General features: G+C 45.4%; 1 protein-coding gene and 1 non-coding gene across 3 annotated transcripts in view; both read right to left on the minus strand.

The window, feature by feature from the left end:
- The window catches only part of LOC126419062 (uncharacterized), a 1102766-nt gene that overhangs the window by 1079148 nt on the left and 6607 nt on the right, over positions 1 to 17011 (minus strand). The gene's annotated exons all lie outside the window — the stretch shown is intronic.
- Positions 16181 to 16255, minus strand: Trnat-ugu (transfer RNA threonine (anticodon UGU)). Its single transcript has one exon. It is a non-coding gene; the product is annotated as a tRNA-Thr (tRNA).

Consider the following 17011-nt stretch of genomic DNA (forward strand, 5'->3'; position numbering starts at 1 on the left):
CATCTGTTCAGTGTAGCGTGCACCATCCACACTGTAATTTGACACTAGGCTCATAGGAAACAGTCCCGTTGATGAAACTTCCTGGCAGATTAAAACTGTGTGCCGGACAGAGACTCGAACTCGGGACCTTTGCCTTTCGCGGGCAAGTGCTCTACCAACTGAGCTACCCAAGCACGACTCAAGCCTCGTCCTCACAGCTTTACTTCTGCAATTACCTCGTCTTCTACCTTCCAGATTTTATAGAAGCTCTCCTGCGAACCTTGCAGAACTAGCACTCCTGAAAGGAAGGATATTGCAGAGACATGGCTTAGCCACAGCCTGGATGATGTATCCACTCCTGCCAGGAAGTTTCATATCAGCGCACACTTCGCTGCAGAGTGAAAATCTCATTCTGGAAACCAGTCCCGTTGATGTTTCACAGCTCGGAGTGGCGAGACAGCAGAACCGTATCAGAAAATCTCTGTAGCATCTGAAGGAATTTCTACCAAACTTGGCATGCTATCTGGCAAAAAATTACTGTGACAGTAAAGCACCACGAGCGCCCCTACGGATTAGCGACAATTCGGAGAAGGGTGCTCCCTCCGCGAGAATTAGGAGTGGCATTAATTTCAAATGGTTCTGAGCACTATGAGACTTAACATCTGAGGTCATCAGTCCCCTAGAACTTAGAACTACTTAAACCGAACTAACCTAAGGACATCACACACATCCATGCCTGAGGCAGGATTCGAACCAGCGACTGTAACGGACGCGCGGTTCCAGACTGAGGCGCCTAGAACCGCTCGGCCACAACGGCCGGCCCGGCCACCATTGACCAGACGTTTTCAATTGGTGAGAGATCTGGAGAATGTGCTGGCCACGGCAGAGACACGGCAGTCGCACATTTTCTGTATCCAGAAAGGCCCGTATAGGACCTGCAACGTTCGGTCGTGCATTATCCTGCAGAGATGTAGGGTTTCGCAGAGATCGAATGAAGGGTAGTGCCACGGGTCGTAACACATCTGAAATATAACGTCCACTGTTCAAAGTGCCGTCAATGCGAACAAGAGGTGACCGAGACGTGTAACCAATGGCACCCCATACCATCATGCCGGGTGATGCACCACTATGGCGATGACGAATACACGCTTCCATTGGGCGTTTACCGCGATGTCGCCAAACACGCGTCCGACCATCATGATGCTGTAAACAGAACCTGAATTCATCCGAAAAAATGACGTTCTGCCATTCGTGCACCCAGGTTCGTCGTTGAGTACACCATCGCAGGTGCTACTGCCTGTGATGCAGCATCAAGGGTAACCGCAGCCATGGTCTCCGAGCTGATAGTCCATGCTGCTGCAAACGGCGTCTAACTGTTCTTGCAGATGGTTGTTGTCTTGCAAACGTTCCCATCTGTTGACTCAGGGATCGAGATGTGGCTGCGCGATACGTTACAGCCATGCGGATAAGATGCCTGTCATCTCGACTGCTAGTGATACGAGGCCGTTGGGATCCAGCACGGCGTTCCGCATTACCCTCTTGAACCCACCGATTCCATATTCTGCTAACAGTAATTGGATCTCGACCAACGCAAGCAGCAATGTCGCGATACGATAAACCGCAATCGCGATAGGCTACAATCCGACCTTAATCAAAGTCGGAAAAGTGATGGTACGCGTTTTTGCTCCTTACAACGTTTCACCACGCAACGCCGGTCAACTGCTGTTTGTGTATGAGAAATCGGTTGGGAACTTTCCTCATGTCAACACGTTGTATGTGTCGCCACCGGCGCCAACCTTGTGTGAATGCTCTGAAAAGCTAATCATTTGCATATCACAGCATCTTCTTCCTGTCGGTTATATTTCGCGTCTGTAGCACGTCATCTTCGTGGTGTAGCAATTTTAATGGCCAGTAGTGTATATTAAGTACTGACACACAACAGAAGGGCAATATCGGGACTGCAGGAAATAGTGCACATGGCGGACGCCGTAAACCTTCAGAAAATCACACGATACTACGGCGCACAAGCGGCGGTCGCCCTGGCGTGCAACAGACAGGCCGGGAACGCCGAGGTCCGCGTCTTTCGCCCGAGACTGCAAGGGCGGCTGGGGAGCGGCGACGTAATGCGCCGCCTCTTCCGCGGGCTCTTTCTCTCTCGACACAACGAATGTGTCTCGAGCGGCGGCTTTTCAGTTCCGCAGAAACCGGGCAATTACCTAAAAGCTTTCAAACATTCCGCTGCCGCTGACGGCCGCAACGCTCTGTCTGTCTGTCTGGCGGCGCATCCCACACCGATTCCCCGGAATACACGACGGCAAAGAGCTCACACTGCACGTAGATAAATGCAACCAGCGCAATGACTGCAGTGACACAATTACAGAAATTAGGTGCACTCACATGACTGAAGCTTCCTTTACTTGAGGAAATACGACAATCTGGCAGTTCTTTTATACAGCTTCATTTATGTCGAGACGCGTTTCGGGTTTTCACGCATCTAACTGGCATAATAAGAGGGCTGTACAGAAAGTATCCTACTTTTATTTATAAAATCAATCTCTATTCGCACACAATGGTTTGGCACTAGTCGCCTTCGAAGAAGCCCCTTCAACTTCTACACACCTCTCTCAACGCTGCTGCCACTGTCGGAAGCATCCCTGGAAAGCCTCTTTTGGTATAGTAGGCAGCTGCTCCATTGTCTTCCCTGTTCTGAAATCTGGCCCCTTTCACAGTGTTTTTCAGTTGGGGAAAAGCCTGAACTCACTCGGTGCTAGACCAGGGCACTCGGAGGCGTAGTAATGGCAACAACCGAATGAAAACATCTTCAGTTGCTCGGACTGATCATTCATTCTTTTGAATGAAATCAGTCTGGTGTGAAGGAGATGTGAAGAAGATCTTCGTTTGTCGTTTAAGGGTAAGAAGAATGCATTTCGATTTGGAATTCCTAGGATATGGTGTGAGCAGAAAAACCATACCACTGATTGCTACTTCTGTTCAGTTGACGTAAAGGGATTCAATTCAAAAAACGAAAGAAGCATAAGTTATCTTAACCTTGACTCAGCTATACGTCCAATGCCCCATAGCTCTGAAATACCTATCCCACTGGCACCTTCCAGTTTTTATGAATACCCGAGTGAGTTGGAGGACAAAGTTACATTATCTCCTCAGGGTGAATCAAGCTGAGTTTTTTCTTCAGACGAAGATGAAAGGCCTCAACTATTTTCTCAGTGAGCTCAATAATCTGGTAAGAGATTTAGGTCTTTCAAAAGATGCAGCCGAACTGTTAGGTTCAAGATTTAAAAATAAAAATCTTTTATCATCTGGCACTTCATTTTCATGGCACAGACACCGAGAAAAAGAATTTACCCAGTTTTTCTCAAAAGAAGGAAATTTAGTTTTTTGCAATGCTGTGGAAGGACTCATGCATTGCTTTGATATGTATGACTCATCTGAATGGCGCCTATTCATTGATTCATCCAAAACCAGTCTTAAAGTAGTATTATTGCACAATGGAAATTAATTTGCATCGCTTCCGATGGTACATTCTGTGCATATGGACGAAAACTATAACGATTTGGTCATTAGCCAGGAAAAAATCAAATATCAGGACCATCAATGAATGGTTTGTTGGGATTCAAAATACTCACGATGCTTTTGGGTCAGCAGGCAGGCTATACTAAATATCGATGCTTCTTATGCTTGTGTGATAGTAAAGCCAGAGAACAGCACTGGACTAAAAGTGATTTGCCACCTCGAGAAACTTTAAAACCTGGAGAGAAAAATGTTATCAATACTACTTTGGTACCACCAGAAAAGGTTTTGTTGCCCCCTCTCCATATTAAATTGGGGTTGATGAAACAGTTTGTAAAATAGCTGCAAAAGGATGAGGACTGTTTTAAATATCTATGTACAAAATTCTCGAAGCTGTCAGAAGCAAAGTTGAAAGTGGGAGTTTTCACTGGCCCCGGGATAAGAAAACCTTTAACCGACACCCTCTCGGTGGAAAGTATGAATGAGTAGGAAAAAGAAGCTTGGGTATCATTCAAGGATGTAGTGCGCAAGATTTTGAGAAATAGTAAAGATCTTGACTAAAAAACCCATTGTTCAACGGATGCTAGAAGCATACGAAGCTCAAGGATGCAATATGAGTTTGAAGGTCCATTTTTTACACTCCCACATAGACGGTTTTCCGGAAAACCTGGGAGCTTATAGTGAAGAACACGGGGAGCGGTTCCACCAGGATGTCCGTGATATCGAGAGACGGTACCAAGGAAGATGGGATGTCACTATGCTTGCTGACTACTATTGGATGCTTAAGCGGGAAACTAAAGATGGAAATCGGAAAAGGACTCGGCGAAGTCTCAAGGAAAAGAAGAAAAGGTTTCATAAAAAACATGAATAAGTATAATATTGTTAGTATATGTCTCAATGTTTCATTCGTTGAAAAAAATATTATGTTTGATCATTTTGAATAAACGAGTTCCAATTTTTTGTGTTTGAATTTGCAAAAAAACCTGATGTGATAGAAAAAAACTGACATCACTTCTGAAATCAGCGCATTCAGTAAAAATATCTCATGCAGCTGACAATTTTTTTTTTTTGCAGACCTGTGTTATTACACCTTCTGGTGTATTTCAAACATATATTGTTGTAACAGTGCATACGGAGTACGTGAAATGATTACATTTCGGTATCAGTAGCACAAGAGGTTCTAAGGTATCAGGTATCGACCCAAGTCGAAGCACCAATATTAGTACGTGGTGTAACCTCCACGGGCATCCAGTCAAGCTTCAGTCTGGAACCGCGCGACCGCTACGGTCGCAGGTTCGAATCCTGCCTCAGGCATGGACGTGTGTGATGTCCTTAGGTTAGTTAGGTTTAAGTAGTTCTGAGTTCTAGGGGACTGATGACCTCAGATAAGTCCCATAGTTCTCAGAGCCATTTGAGCCATCCAGTCGATAGTAAAGACGGTGAATACTGTCCCCGGATACCTATTTTAGTATTTCTGTATGAGTTGTTGGTTGACGAATCGCACGAGTAGCTTCTCGTCCCACCATGTGCCACACGTGCTCCACTGGAGACATGTCCGCACATCGTGCTGCCCAGGGAAGTTGCTGCACGTCCTGCACCGCACGTTGCGTTTCATTAGCAGTGTGGTAGCGAACGTTATCCTGTTGGAACAATACATTCTCTTCCTGTTTCAAGGACGGCAAAAGAATAGCTAACAACATTCTGCACGTACCGAGCAATCGTTAGTGTCCCCTCAAAAAACACCAAAGGTGTGCGGGAGTTGCAGCTTATAGCACTTCCACACCATAACGCCGGTTGTGGGGCCAGTGTGTCATGGGAGACTCCGCTCTACGAGACTCTGGCCCTGAGGACGTGCTTTTTCATAAGCTGCTCACTTTTTTATTTTTTATTTTTTTTATTTCTTTATTTTGGCTTTGGATTACAAGGACCATACAACCAACAATTGCTATGAAATGCCTAAGAAACATAATCGCAAAAAAACAGAATAGTACACAGTTACAAAGTTAGCATACAGACACACTCTTAAAGTAAAGCAAAAGCGCAGTTACACAAACACCAGACAGCCCGCGACTGTGATGACAATGACACTGGAGCAGAATTACGAACAGAACCATGCAGCAGCATTATGAAAATCATGCATATGCTCTTATAGTGAAAGACAAAACATAAAAGGTCAAACACCGTACATCATACAATACCTACAACAACAGATGACGGACAGAATTGCAAATAACATCTCGTAACAATTTGGTAAGTGTAGCATACACACACACACACACACACACACACACACACACACACACACACAGACACACACACACACACACACACAAACATAAAAACAAAAAATGGCAAACACAATATAACCAACGATATGAATGATGATGAAGAGGTCCCATACTCCGAGGAGCGTATGGGACAATGCGGGAGACCCCCACCGCTGTACTATGCAAGGTCCTAGTGGAGGTGGTTTGCCATTGCCTTCCTCCAACCGGAATGAGGATGATGAAGACACAACAACACCACTCATCACGAAGCAGGAAAAATCCCTGACCCCGCCGGGAATCGAACCCGGTACCCCGCGCGCGGGAAGCGAGAACGCTACCGCAAGACCACGAGCTGCGGACCGATATGAATAACAGTGCCAGTAGAACAGCGGTATAAAAATGTACAAATGAGCAATAATGAAACTGTAATGTATAAACAGAGCTCTGTATTAAAATTAAAGCACAAAATTACGAACCCGATTATGAACCTAGTTGATGCCAAGTGAAAATGAATATATTAAATCTGGAAGCTGGTGGCTTTCAAATGGTCAAATTTATCAAACCAGTGGAGTAAAACAGGAACACTGGGAGGGAGGGGGTAACCCCTCGCAATCAATTTCTTATACAATTCTGACTGTGTAGTAGTGTACTTGGAACATGGCAATATGATGTGGTTAAGATCTGCAGTATCCAGACGTGATAATCTTCAACCGATGTAGGTGCGGGGAGTAACGCCCGTGTCCCAGCCTCAAGCAAATGTCAGAAGTCACATGATGTCTACGAAGCTGCGCTGAGGCCAACCATCGTCGAGAAGAGATGTTCAGTTGTATGGCCACCAGGTGACCGTCCTTAGAGAGCATACAGACATGTCGCTCAAAGTTCCAAGCGTGATAAGCAGCCTTCCATGTCGTCGATGGGTATAAGGGATCGGCGTTGGGCGCAACTTCAAAATGGCTCTAAGCACCATGGGATCTCTGAGGTCATCAGTCCTCTACACTTGAACTACTTAAAGCTAACTAACCTAAAGACACCACACACATCCAAGCCTGAGGCAGGATTCGAACCTGCGACCGTAGCAGCCGCGTATGGGCGTAACTGGCCTTCTGTAATACTCCTCTTGGCAAGGCGGTCAACAGTGCCGTTATGAAGAATGCCTTGATGTCCTTTAATCCAGAGTAATTGAACGGCAATGCCCAACGTCTGCGGGTATCTCGTGGCCGCCAAGACGTCCAGAACATACCTCTTGGTCTATTTAACAAATGCGAGACGTTGCAATTTATGCGGCACACTTTAAGAGTTCGTATGTATCAGGACGAAATTGAATGTCCGTGCATCATAATGAATATCTTCCTTGATGGTCAATAGCTCCGCCCTGTAGACAGAAGATTCGAGTGAACGCGCAAACATTTGGTAGGCTCCACTAGAAGGGCAAAAGAAGGCGTATCCTATACCCGCCTCAGATTTAAAACCGTCCGGATAGATGTGAGCGTACTGCGGTCATTGCACGCTGAGAAAATGCTCCAGATCGCGAGTGGAGTATGTCCGGGGCAGTCATGCCACCGGGGTTGCAGTGAAGTACAGACGACACGAAAAACGAAAACAGGGGAGTTTTGTGTCCTGTAGAACTAGTGGAAAGAAATAGCGCCATGTCTCATAGCTGCGAACTAGTTAAGGAGGTCTGGTCAGTTGTCGTCCATGAGACGACAGAGAGGCCCAATCAGATATCGAAGAAAAATATCAGGCATCTGACGTCTTATAGACAACGTCATTACGGACCACTAGTGGGGGCGTTGATTTCATGGCTCCGAGGACAAGACGAATCATTCAATAACGGATGACATCGAGCTTGCGCAAAGTTGATGGCGTCCAGAGCCGTAGACAATGTAACCATAATCTACGACAGAACGGGTCGAAACCTTATACACTGTCAAAAGCATAATCGGTCCCGCTCCCCAACATACTCGGGCAAGCATACGCAACGTATTCATAGTGTTATCCACCTTGTCGATAAGGTACACAACATGTCGCGTCCACGTGAGATTGCTGTCGAAGCAGACGCCAAGGAACTTAACAAGTGCCAGAACAGGAAATATGTACGAGCCAAAATGAAGTTCGGATGAGAAATTATTACGCTGTTTCCTCGAGACTATCAGAACAACTGTTTTGTCGAGTGACAAAGTGAGTCCATTTTTGAACTCCCATGCGGCCAATATTTCAAATGCGTCGATGAGCCATAGGCGTGTCACCTAAGAACTTTGACGGTGGGGCTGAGCAAAGTCTCTAGGTCGGCGACATACAGTCCAAGTGGCACACCTGCCGTCCGATTTCCGAAAGCAGACCACCGTCACTCGCGATCTGGGGCGTTTTCTCAGGGATCAGCATCGCGCCCTCGGGGGGGGGGGGGGGGGGGGGGGGGGGGGGGGGTCACGAGACACTAGACCGGGCCCATGCAACACGTTGTCCTGACAGCTGACATAGACGGTTCGGCAAACGAGCAAACTGTATATAATCTGTAAAATCACCACCGGGAGATGCAGCAGTTCCAATTTGTTGATAAGTTCAGGTATCAGGACAATGTCGTACGACCTGGAAAAGTTAAGAAATAGGCCGTAAAATACCCTTTTGTGCAGAACGTGTTTTCAATGTCCATCGCAAGCGAGGTGATATAAGTACTTCTGCCCTTATGGAAGCCATTTTGCGTCCGCGGGAGCAAGTTTTCATGTTCCAACCACCATTCTAAGCGAAACTTGAGGAGACAGGGTGGCGGGACATATTCTGAACAAAGTAAAATGGGACAAGACATAATAACTGAAAAAAAAGGTTCAAATGGCTCTAAGCACTATGGGCCTTAAAATCTGGTGTCATCGGTCTCCTAGACTTAGAACTACTTAAACCTAACTAACCTAAGGACATCACACACATCCATGTCCGAGGCAGGATTCGAACCTGCGACCGCAGCAATCGATCGGTTCCCGACTGAAGCGCCTGGAACCGCTCGGCCACCGTGGCCGGCCGCCTAACAGAAGCGGATGAAGAGCAGCGAAGGACCTTCTGTGCAATGAAGGATGCACTCCGTGTGAAGTAGTATGTGGATAATGCAGAGGTTATGGATGCAGCAAGACGTCGACCAGTAGAGTGGTACCATATGGACAAAAAGGCCGTCCCAGTAAGGTGGCACTGAACGGAGGTTATGTTGAAAAATACGGTTCTGTAGCGAGAAGAACGGGGAGTAATATGGTCTACTGAAATCCCAAATAAAACGAACTTGCTTTCAGAAAAAATGTGTTGTGTTATTTATTGAATGTCCTTCGTACGTCTATTGGCCCCCATTGGGTTGCCAAACGTTCGGAGTTCTGTCTCGAAGGCGTCCGAGGTTTTTTTAGTACAATTGTCCGGAAATTTTTCTTTGTGTGGAGAAATTCGACTGATTGGAAATGAATAGATTTGAGTGAAACTTAGTTAACATTCACTATTCACGTGCACTGCGCCGCGAGGCAGTTGTGGGCGGCCAAACCAGTAGTGAAAGTGCGCGTTTCACTCCACGAACATACACTAATGGCCATTAAAATTGCTAAACCACCAAGATGACGTGCTACATACGCGAAATTTAGCCGTCAGCAAGAAGATGCTGTGATATGCAAATGATTAGCTTTTCAGAGCATTCACACAAGGTTGGCGCCGGTGCCGACACCTACAACGTGCTGACGTGAGGAAAGTATCCAACAGATTTCTCATACACAAACAGCAGTTGACCGGCGTTGCCTGGTGAAACGTTGTTGTGATGCCTCGTTAACGAGGAGAAATGCGTACCATCACGTTTCCGACTTTGATAAAGATCGGATTCTAGCCTATCGCGATTGCGGTTTATCGTATCGCTACATTTCTGCTCGCGTTGGTCGAGATCCAATGACTGTTGGCAGAATATGCAATCGGTGGGTTCAGGAGGGTAATACGGAACGCCGTGCTGGATCCCAACGGCCTCGTATCACTAGCAGTCGAGATGAGAGGCATCTTATCCGCATGGCTGTAACGGATCGTGCAGCCACGTCTCGATCCCTGAGTCAACAGATGGGGACGTTTGCAAGACAACAACAATCTGCACGAACAGTTCGACGACGTTTGCAGCAGCATGGACTATGAGCTCGGAGACCGTGGCTGCGGTTGCCCTTGACGCTGCATCACAGACGGGAGCGCCTGCGATGGTGTACTCAACGACGAACCTGGGTGCACGAATGGCAAAACGTCATTTTTTCGGATGAATCCAGGTTCTGTTTACAGCATCATGATGGTCGCATCCGTGTTTGGCGACATCGCGGTGAACGCACATTGGAAGCGTGTATTCGTCATCGAAATACTGGCATATCACCTGGCGTGATGGTATGGGGTGCCATTGGTTTCACGTCTCGGTCACCTCTTGTTCGCACTGACGGCAATTTGAACAGTGGACGTTACATTTCAGATGTGTTACGACCCGTGGCTCTACCCTTCATTCGATCCCTGCGAAACCCTACATTTCAGCAGGATAATGCACGACCGCATGTTGCAGGTCCTGTACGGGCCTTTCTGGAAACATAAAATGTTCGACTGCTGCCCTGGCCAGCACATTCTCCAGATCTCTCAGCAATTGAAAACGTGTGGTCAATGGTGGCCGAGCAACTGGCTCGTCACAGTACGCCAGTCACTACTCTTGATGAACAGTGGTATCGTGTTGAAGCTGCATGGGCAGCTGTACCTGTACACACCATCCAAGCTCTGTTTGACTCAATGCCCAGGCGTATCAAGGCCGTTATTAACGCCAGAGGTGGTTTTTCTGGGTACTGATTTCTCAGGATGTATGCACCCAAATTGCGTGAAAATGTAATCACACGTCAGTTCTAGTATAATATATTTGTCCAATGAATATCCGTTTATCATCTGCATTTCTTCTTGGTGTAGCAATTTTAACGGCCATTAGTATAACATCTCGATACTGCAGTACACAAACTTATGTACGTTAGTTTCATTTATATTTGTTAAGATTTTTTTCACTTGTCGCGGTTTCATTTGTCTCGGTCAACTTATTGTCGACATACCATCTGTCCGGATAACTAATCTGATTAAAATAAAAAAAAAAGTTCCGGGTAATCGGTTTCTTATTCCGCTGTCGGCAATTTAAGTGATGGCAGGCTCGAAACAGAGATAAACATCGACACGCCTTTAGCTGCAAACGCAGGCTACTGAATATTATCGACACTATTTGGCCAGTATAGCGCGAGAACCATTGTTGATACTGCGTGCTAATGTTTCAGATTTACGGAGCACTAATGAAAATGGAAGAGCCCTTACAAAATAATATAAAAATAATAAACATATCCGTATGGGCCTAACACGCTCATCGCAGCTAACGCGATGCAATTAGCTAATGCAAAAGTCTCGCCAGATTTAATCACTAGATAATCTACTTAGGGTTAAATACTGCACTGCCCGAATTGCGTGCGCCGCATAACTTGAACTGTGGCGTCCTTTCACTAACGGGTTAATAAGCCACAACTATGGCCAGTTACGTCATACGAATATTTGGGAGTAACAATATGTAGAGACATAAAGTGGAACGACAGCGCAGACTCAGCTGGAGGCGAAGGAAATTGCCAACTCCGATTCACTGAAAGACATCAGTTGTGATCAGCTAACCTATCGGGAAAGGCAACTTTACGTAGTCTCTGAAGGAGATAATATCCCGGAGCACACTGGGCAGCTACCTGATAACCGGCGGTTCACTGCCTTAGAAGCCATGAAGGCGGAAGAAGGCTGCAACGGTCGTGGAGCCTCCAGTCGTCGTGGTCTCTGTGCCACTGGAGCCAGACTCTGTGACTGCCAAGCATCGTGTGACCGCTGACGTGCAGCGGCAATCCCACGTAAAAAGAATTCACGCACAGGCGCCGTCCATTGGAACTAACAACTATTTTTGCACGACTGCAGCCGGCCGAGGTGGCCGAGCGGTTCTAGGCGCTACAGTCTGGAACCGCGCGACCGCTACGGTCGCAGGTTCGAATCCTGCGTCGGGCATGGTTGTGTGGATGTCCTTAGGTTAGTTAGGTTTAATTAGTTCTAAGTTCTACGGGACTGATAACCTTAGAAGTTAAGTCCCATAGTGCTAAGGGCCATTTGAATCATTTTTTTGTACGACTGCATCGACAAGCCGGCACTTAGGCGTCGAGTATGTGCTTCTAGGGCAGGCCGTAGACACTTCAAACCAAGAAGACCTGTTTAGGATCCACTCTGCTCACACTGGATGGGGAAGGGGGCTGGAAAAGGTCATCCGACTGGACCAACGCTTCCGGACGATACACCTAACGCGGACGAAATAAACTAATAAATTTATAACTTAGCAACTTGAACCACCCGTAATCTGACACATGAGGATCGGAATAGATGTCAACATTGAGAAAACACAAATTATGCATAAACCTCTACTGAATACCTTGGGAGTCATCTCTCAACTAAACCAATAAACCAAATATTGACACACAAGATGTGCTAGCACAGTTCATGGCCATTTGCGGCACAGGGTCTTCGACAACCATCACCTCAACACTCAGACTCGGTTCCTTGCCAGACCATAATTATAACAATTCTCAGTTAGGGATGTGAGGCCTGGATCATCAATAGAAGACGTCTGAAGCTTCTCCAGAAACATCATCAGCAGTGCCTCAGGAGAACACTGACAGTGAAATGGCAAGACAGGCGTACCAACAACAGTATCCTGGAGGATTCAGATACTACTAACATGAAGGCCATCATCGGTAAACAACAACTTTCATTATTTCCTGCATTCCTAATAGACATATACCGAAACAAACAGTGTATGCCTAACTCAAACAAAGACAACAAAATCAAAGTGGAGAACTGACATGATACAAAGACATTGTGAAGTCACACTTTAAAAAATGCTAAACTAACAGTGGTAATTGGGAAACTGTTGCCTCCCACTGTCAAACACGGTGCCGGACTGTTTACGATGGCTCACAATAATTTGAACAACAAGCTGAAGACTAATATCGGACAAGTTGAACCACAAGAAGGAGCATGAATATATCAAAAACTCAAACTTCCTTCAAACAGGCATCAGAAGGCTCAATGGTATCAACTGAGCGCCATGTCTCCTCAGCCAACAGGTGACACCAGATGCAGATATGGAGGGGCACGTGGTTAGCACACCGCTCTCTCGGACATTATCAGCTTTCATGATTGCAGCCACTACTTGTCAATCAATTGGCCTCACAAGGGCCGACGGCACCCCACTTTCTAACGGGCTTTGTCAGACCAAAATGGTCACCCATTCAAGTGCTAGCCAAGTCCAACAGTGCTTAACTGTGGTGATCTGACAGGAACCAGAGGTACCATTGTGGCAAGGCCATTGGCACAAGCAATATCTCATGACCAACAATCTGCAGCAACGCATGGTTATCATGGACAGGACGTGCCCTCACTGTAATAAAAAATATAGTTCCACAACTGGTCTTTACAGGTACTCGCAAATTCATGGAGGACAATGATTCTCATGGAAGATGAACAATATTAGCACGCCAAGCCTACAATTATGACGACAATGATGATTATGATGATACAAAGAAGGGCTGTACGAATGGATACAGGGCTGTTTGACTGAAGAGAGAGTATCAGAAATTTTGAAAAATCTTTAACTGGCAAAAGATGCTGTACATACACTGAGAACTTCCAGAAAAAATTTAAGAATCCATCTTTCAGCACAGAAACAATGAATATTGTTCAGTCCACTGCACAGAGACTGTGTAGATAAATCTAATATGTGGTTTAATAAAAAGCACTCCTACCAGCTATTCAGAGGGATTCGCTTAGTATTGATGCAGATGTAGACCATATGTCTGTTGGTGAGGGCAGTACTACACGTGCTCGACAGCTCTCCAAATATCCAATCTCTCTTGTGGAGTTATTGTGAAAGGACTCTGAGGAATTTTACTACACTTCTCCCACTGTGCATGGTATGTGTAAGAATGATACTTTCACTGCATAAATCCGTACAAAATGTTCCTGTGACAGGTAATCCCAAGGAGAAATTTTCTTACTGTGGTCACCAAAAAGTCTCCAAGCATGCAATCTACTACATCTACATGCATATACTGCAAGTTATAGTACAATGCAGGAAAAAGATTCATCGTGACAAGATCATTGATATTATTGCCCATTTCATTCACATACTGAGTGAAGGAAAAAGACTTGTTTATGTCCCTCTGTATGTACCTTAATCTCTCGTTCTTTGCCTCGTGGCTCCTGTAGAGGATCTATGATGAAGGCAGCTCAATGGCAAGTGTAGGACAACAGCACAGTGGTTAGGTGGCACATATGCTTACAGTGCTCGTAACTGAGTCTAAATGACGAAGAAACAAGTGTCAGATCATCTCATTGTGAAGAACCAGGAATCACAAGAGAAGTGGAGGTCTATCACAATGGAGGTGTAGTGGGAAAAGCAAAAAATTCATTTTCAACATCTTGCACAACACTTTTTACATGACAAAGGAGCTCCCATCTGCGATCCGTGACTGGTAACGCTTATTCAGAAAGGCTGCCAAATCGAGGCAGCAACATAAATGTTGCAGCTGTGTTAGACTGACCCAGATGATTTCTTTAGCTGCCTGATCGCAGTGGACGGGTTCTGGTCGTATCACTGTGTCTCCATGACAAATAAGCAAAGCTAGCAGTGGAGACGTACAGATTTTCCACAGCTGAAAAAGGAGAAGATCAACCATCACCAGTCAAGGCAATGTGATGTCAATTGGCTTTTGTGTGTGTGTGTGTGTGTGTGTGTGTGTGTGTGTGTGTGTGTGTGTGAAAAAGGGGGGGGGGTGATATGCATGGTGTAGGAGGTTGCCAGAGGCTGTCAAGACAAAGTGTCACAAGGATCTGTCAAACATGTTGTTTTGCCCCGTGAAACCAGCCCAGCTCATTCTGCTCAGGACACTCACAAAGGCTGCATGTTTCAAGTATCAAATTCTGTCTCACCTCCATATTGTCCTGATTTGACACTTTGTGGCTACTTCCTCTTACTGCACATGTGGAACCTATTGCACTGCAGGCATTTCTGGAATGCTGACAAGAAGTTTTGGGATGGAATAGCCAGAATGTAGGCACCTGCAACTGTGGTCTCCACCAAGTCGTACATCATTGCAAAAAATGTATCACTTTGAGAGGTGAATTGTTAGAGAGGGACGAACAACAAGTTTTATGGAGACGGCTTGATTTTTCCAACTACCTCTCAATTCTGTGCGTATAATGTCATAGATTCACAAATGTAATCAGTAAAGTCCTAAAAATACTTGAGCATAATAATTTGTGGGGGATATGTAATGAAATGATAACACAGGCGCACACCTAGTTAAGCCAGATGGAAGACTTCACTTCACTGATAGGATACTGGGGAAATGCAGTCAGTCTACAAATCACATTGCTTACAAAGCACTCATGTGAGCCCTTCTAGAACACTTCAAGTGTGTGGGGCCAGTATTAAATAGGACTAATGGGGGATACTGAATTTATACAAAAAAAAGGGATCAGGAATGGTGACATGTTTATTTGAGTCACAGTGCAACATAATGAAAATCCTAGAAAACCTGCTCTGGAAGATACTTGATAACAGACAGCACCTAACCCACAACAGCCTACTTACAAGTTTAGAGAAGCTGCATTAAGTGAAGGATCCAATAATAAACTACAGCCTCCTACTTATCACTCCTGTTGGTGCTGTGAAGAGAATATTTGACTAATTACAGCAGTCATTCTAACCACGCTCAGTAAGTGAATGCAATGGGAAGCACCCAAAATAACTGTTATTATAGAAAGTACCCACTGCCATCTATCTCACAGTTGTTTGTAGATGTTGATTAATACTCTAAGGAATGCAACTCCACAATGAGTCACAAGTAATACCACAGCAACCTGGTTTTACATCCAGAAGTTTCTTAATTCAGGTTATTAACATAGCGATCACAACTACATAAGTTTCCATAACAAGCCAGCCACTGGTGCAGCAATAGTACACCTGTCAGCTGCATATAATGCTACAAACAACTAAGCTTGCTTGCAATGCTACACTGAACTTTCATAGACTGCGAGTAGGCTGGTCTAATTCAATTTGTATTATGTAGCAAACGATTATATGTTTGGTTTGATGACAGAAAAAGCAAATAAAGAAATCAGACTCATGGTTCACCACAGGCTGATCTGCTACCACTAACACTGTTCATCCTACATATGACGGTAGTATCTGTTCCTGAAAGAACAGTTACCGTGGGTGACCATGCAGCTTTGCTAGAAATGAAATGATCATTAAAGGGACACCCTAGCTGCAAACAGGCGTTGATGTACTTCATTGGGGACATGTTGAAAATGTGTGCCCCGACCGGGACTCGAACCCGGGATCTCCTGCTTACATGGCAGACGCTCTCTCCATCTGAGCCACCGCGGGCACAGAGGATAGTGCGTCTGCAGGGACTTATCCCTTGCACGCTCACCGTGAGATCCACATTCCCAACATGTCCACACCACTACATTCGTAGTGCACCTAATAGATGTTTGTTCATCCTGCATACTGTTCATCCTGCATAATTGTACGAACAGCCAGTCCTCCACTATGCCAGATATTTTCCTGATGCAGGTGACCTTGCACTTTCCCTAAAAGATCCAACATTTAAAGAGGATGAAGATAAGCTTATGAAAGTCATTATTGTTACATCTGCATATTACAGGGATAATGCACTTACACTAAATCCTTAAAATGCTGAGGTATGTGGCCTCCAACTGTGCTCACAATCCACATGACCAAAACTCTATGTGACATGGGGAAGCTAGCTGCTAAAACATATTCTGAGATCTTTGAGTTATGTTAGAGAGGTCTCTCAACCATACGAATTATTGCAACAATACAGCAAGAAAGTTGGAACAAGGAAAGTGGTTTGCAACAAATTGGGGTGCTACTTCTTTTGCTGCCAAAACAACAAGCAAAGGCCTGAGTTTATCTGCACCAGAATATGCCCTCACCTTCTAGAACAGGTCTGTCCATGATAAAAAAACACATCATCCACAGTGAAACATGTCACAAACACTGGTTTCCTGACAGCCACATCTCTGGACAAAATGTAAAGGTTGCAGGCGCCTCGATTTCAACAATTTCATGATCAGTTCATGACTACTATGAGAAATTCAAACAGTGCACATATTCAGTG

This window comes from Schistocerca serialis, chromosome 9 (genome assembly GCF_023864345.2).
Source record: "Schistocerca serialis cubense isolate TAMUIC-IGC-003099 chromosome 9, iqSchSeri2.2, whole genome shotgun sequence".
Classification (NCBI taxonomy): domain Eukaryota; kingdom Metazoa; phylum Arthropoda; class Insecta; order Orthoptera; family Acrididae; genus Schistocerca; species Schistocerca serialis.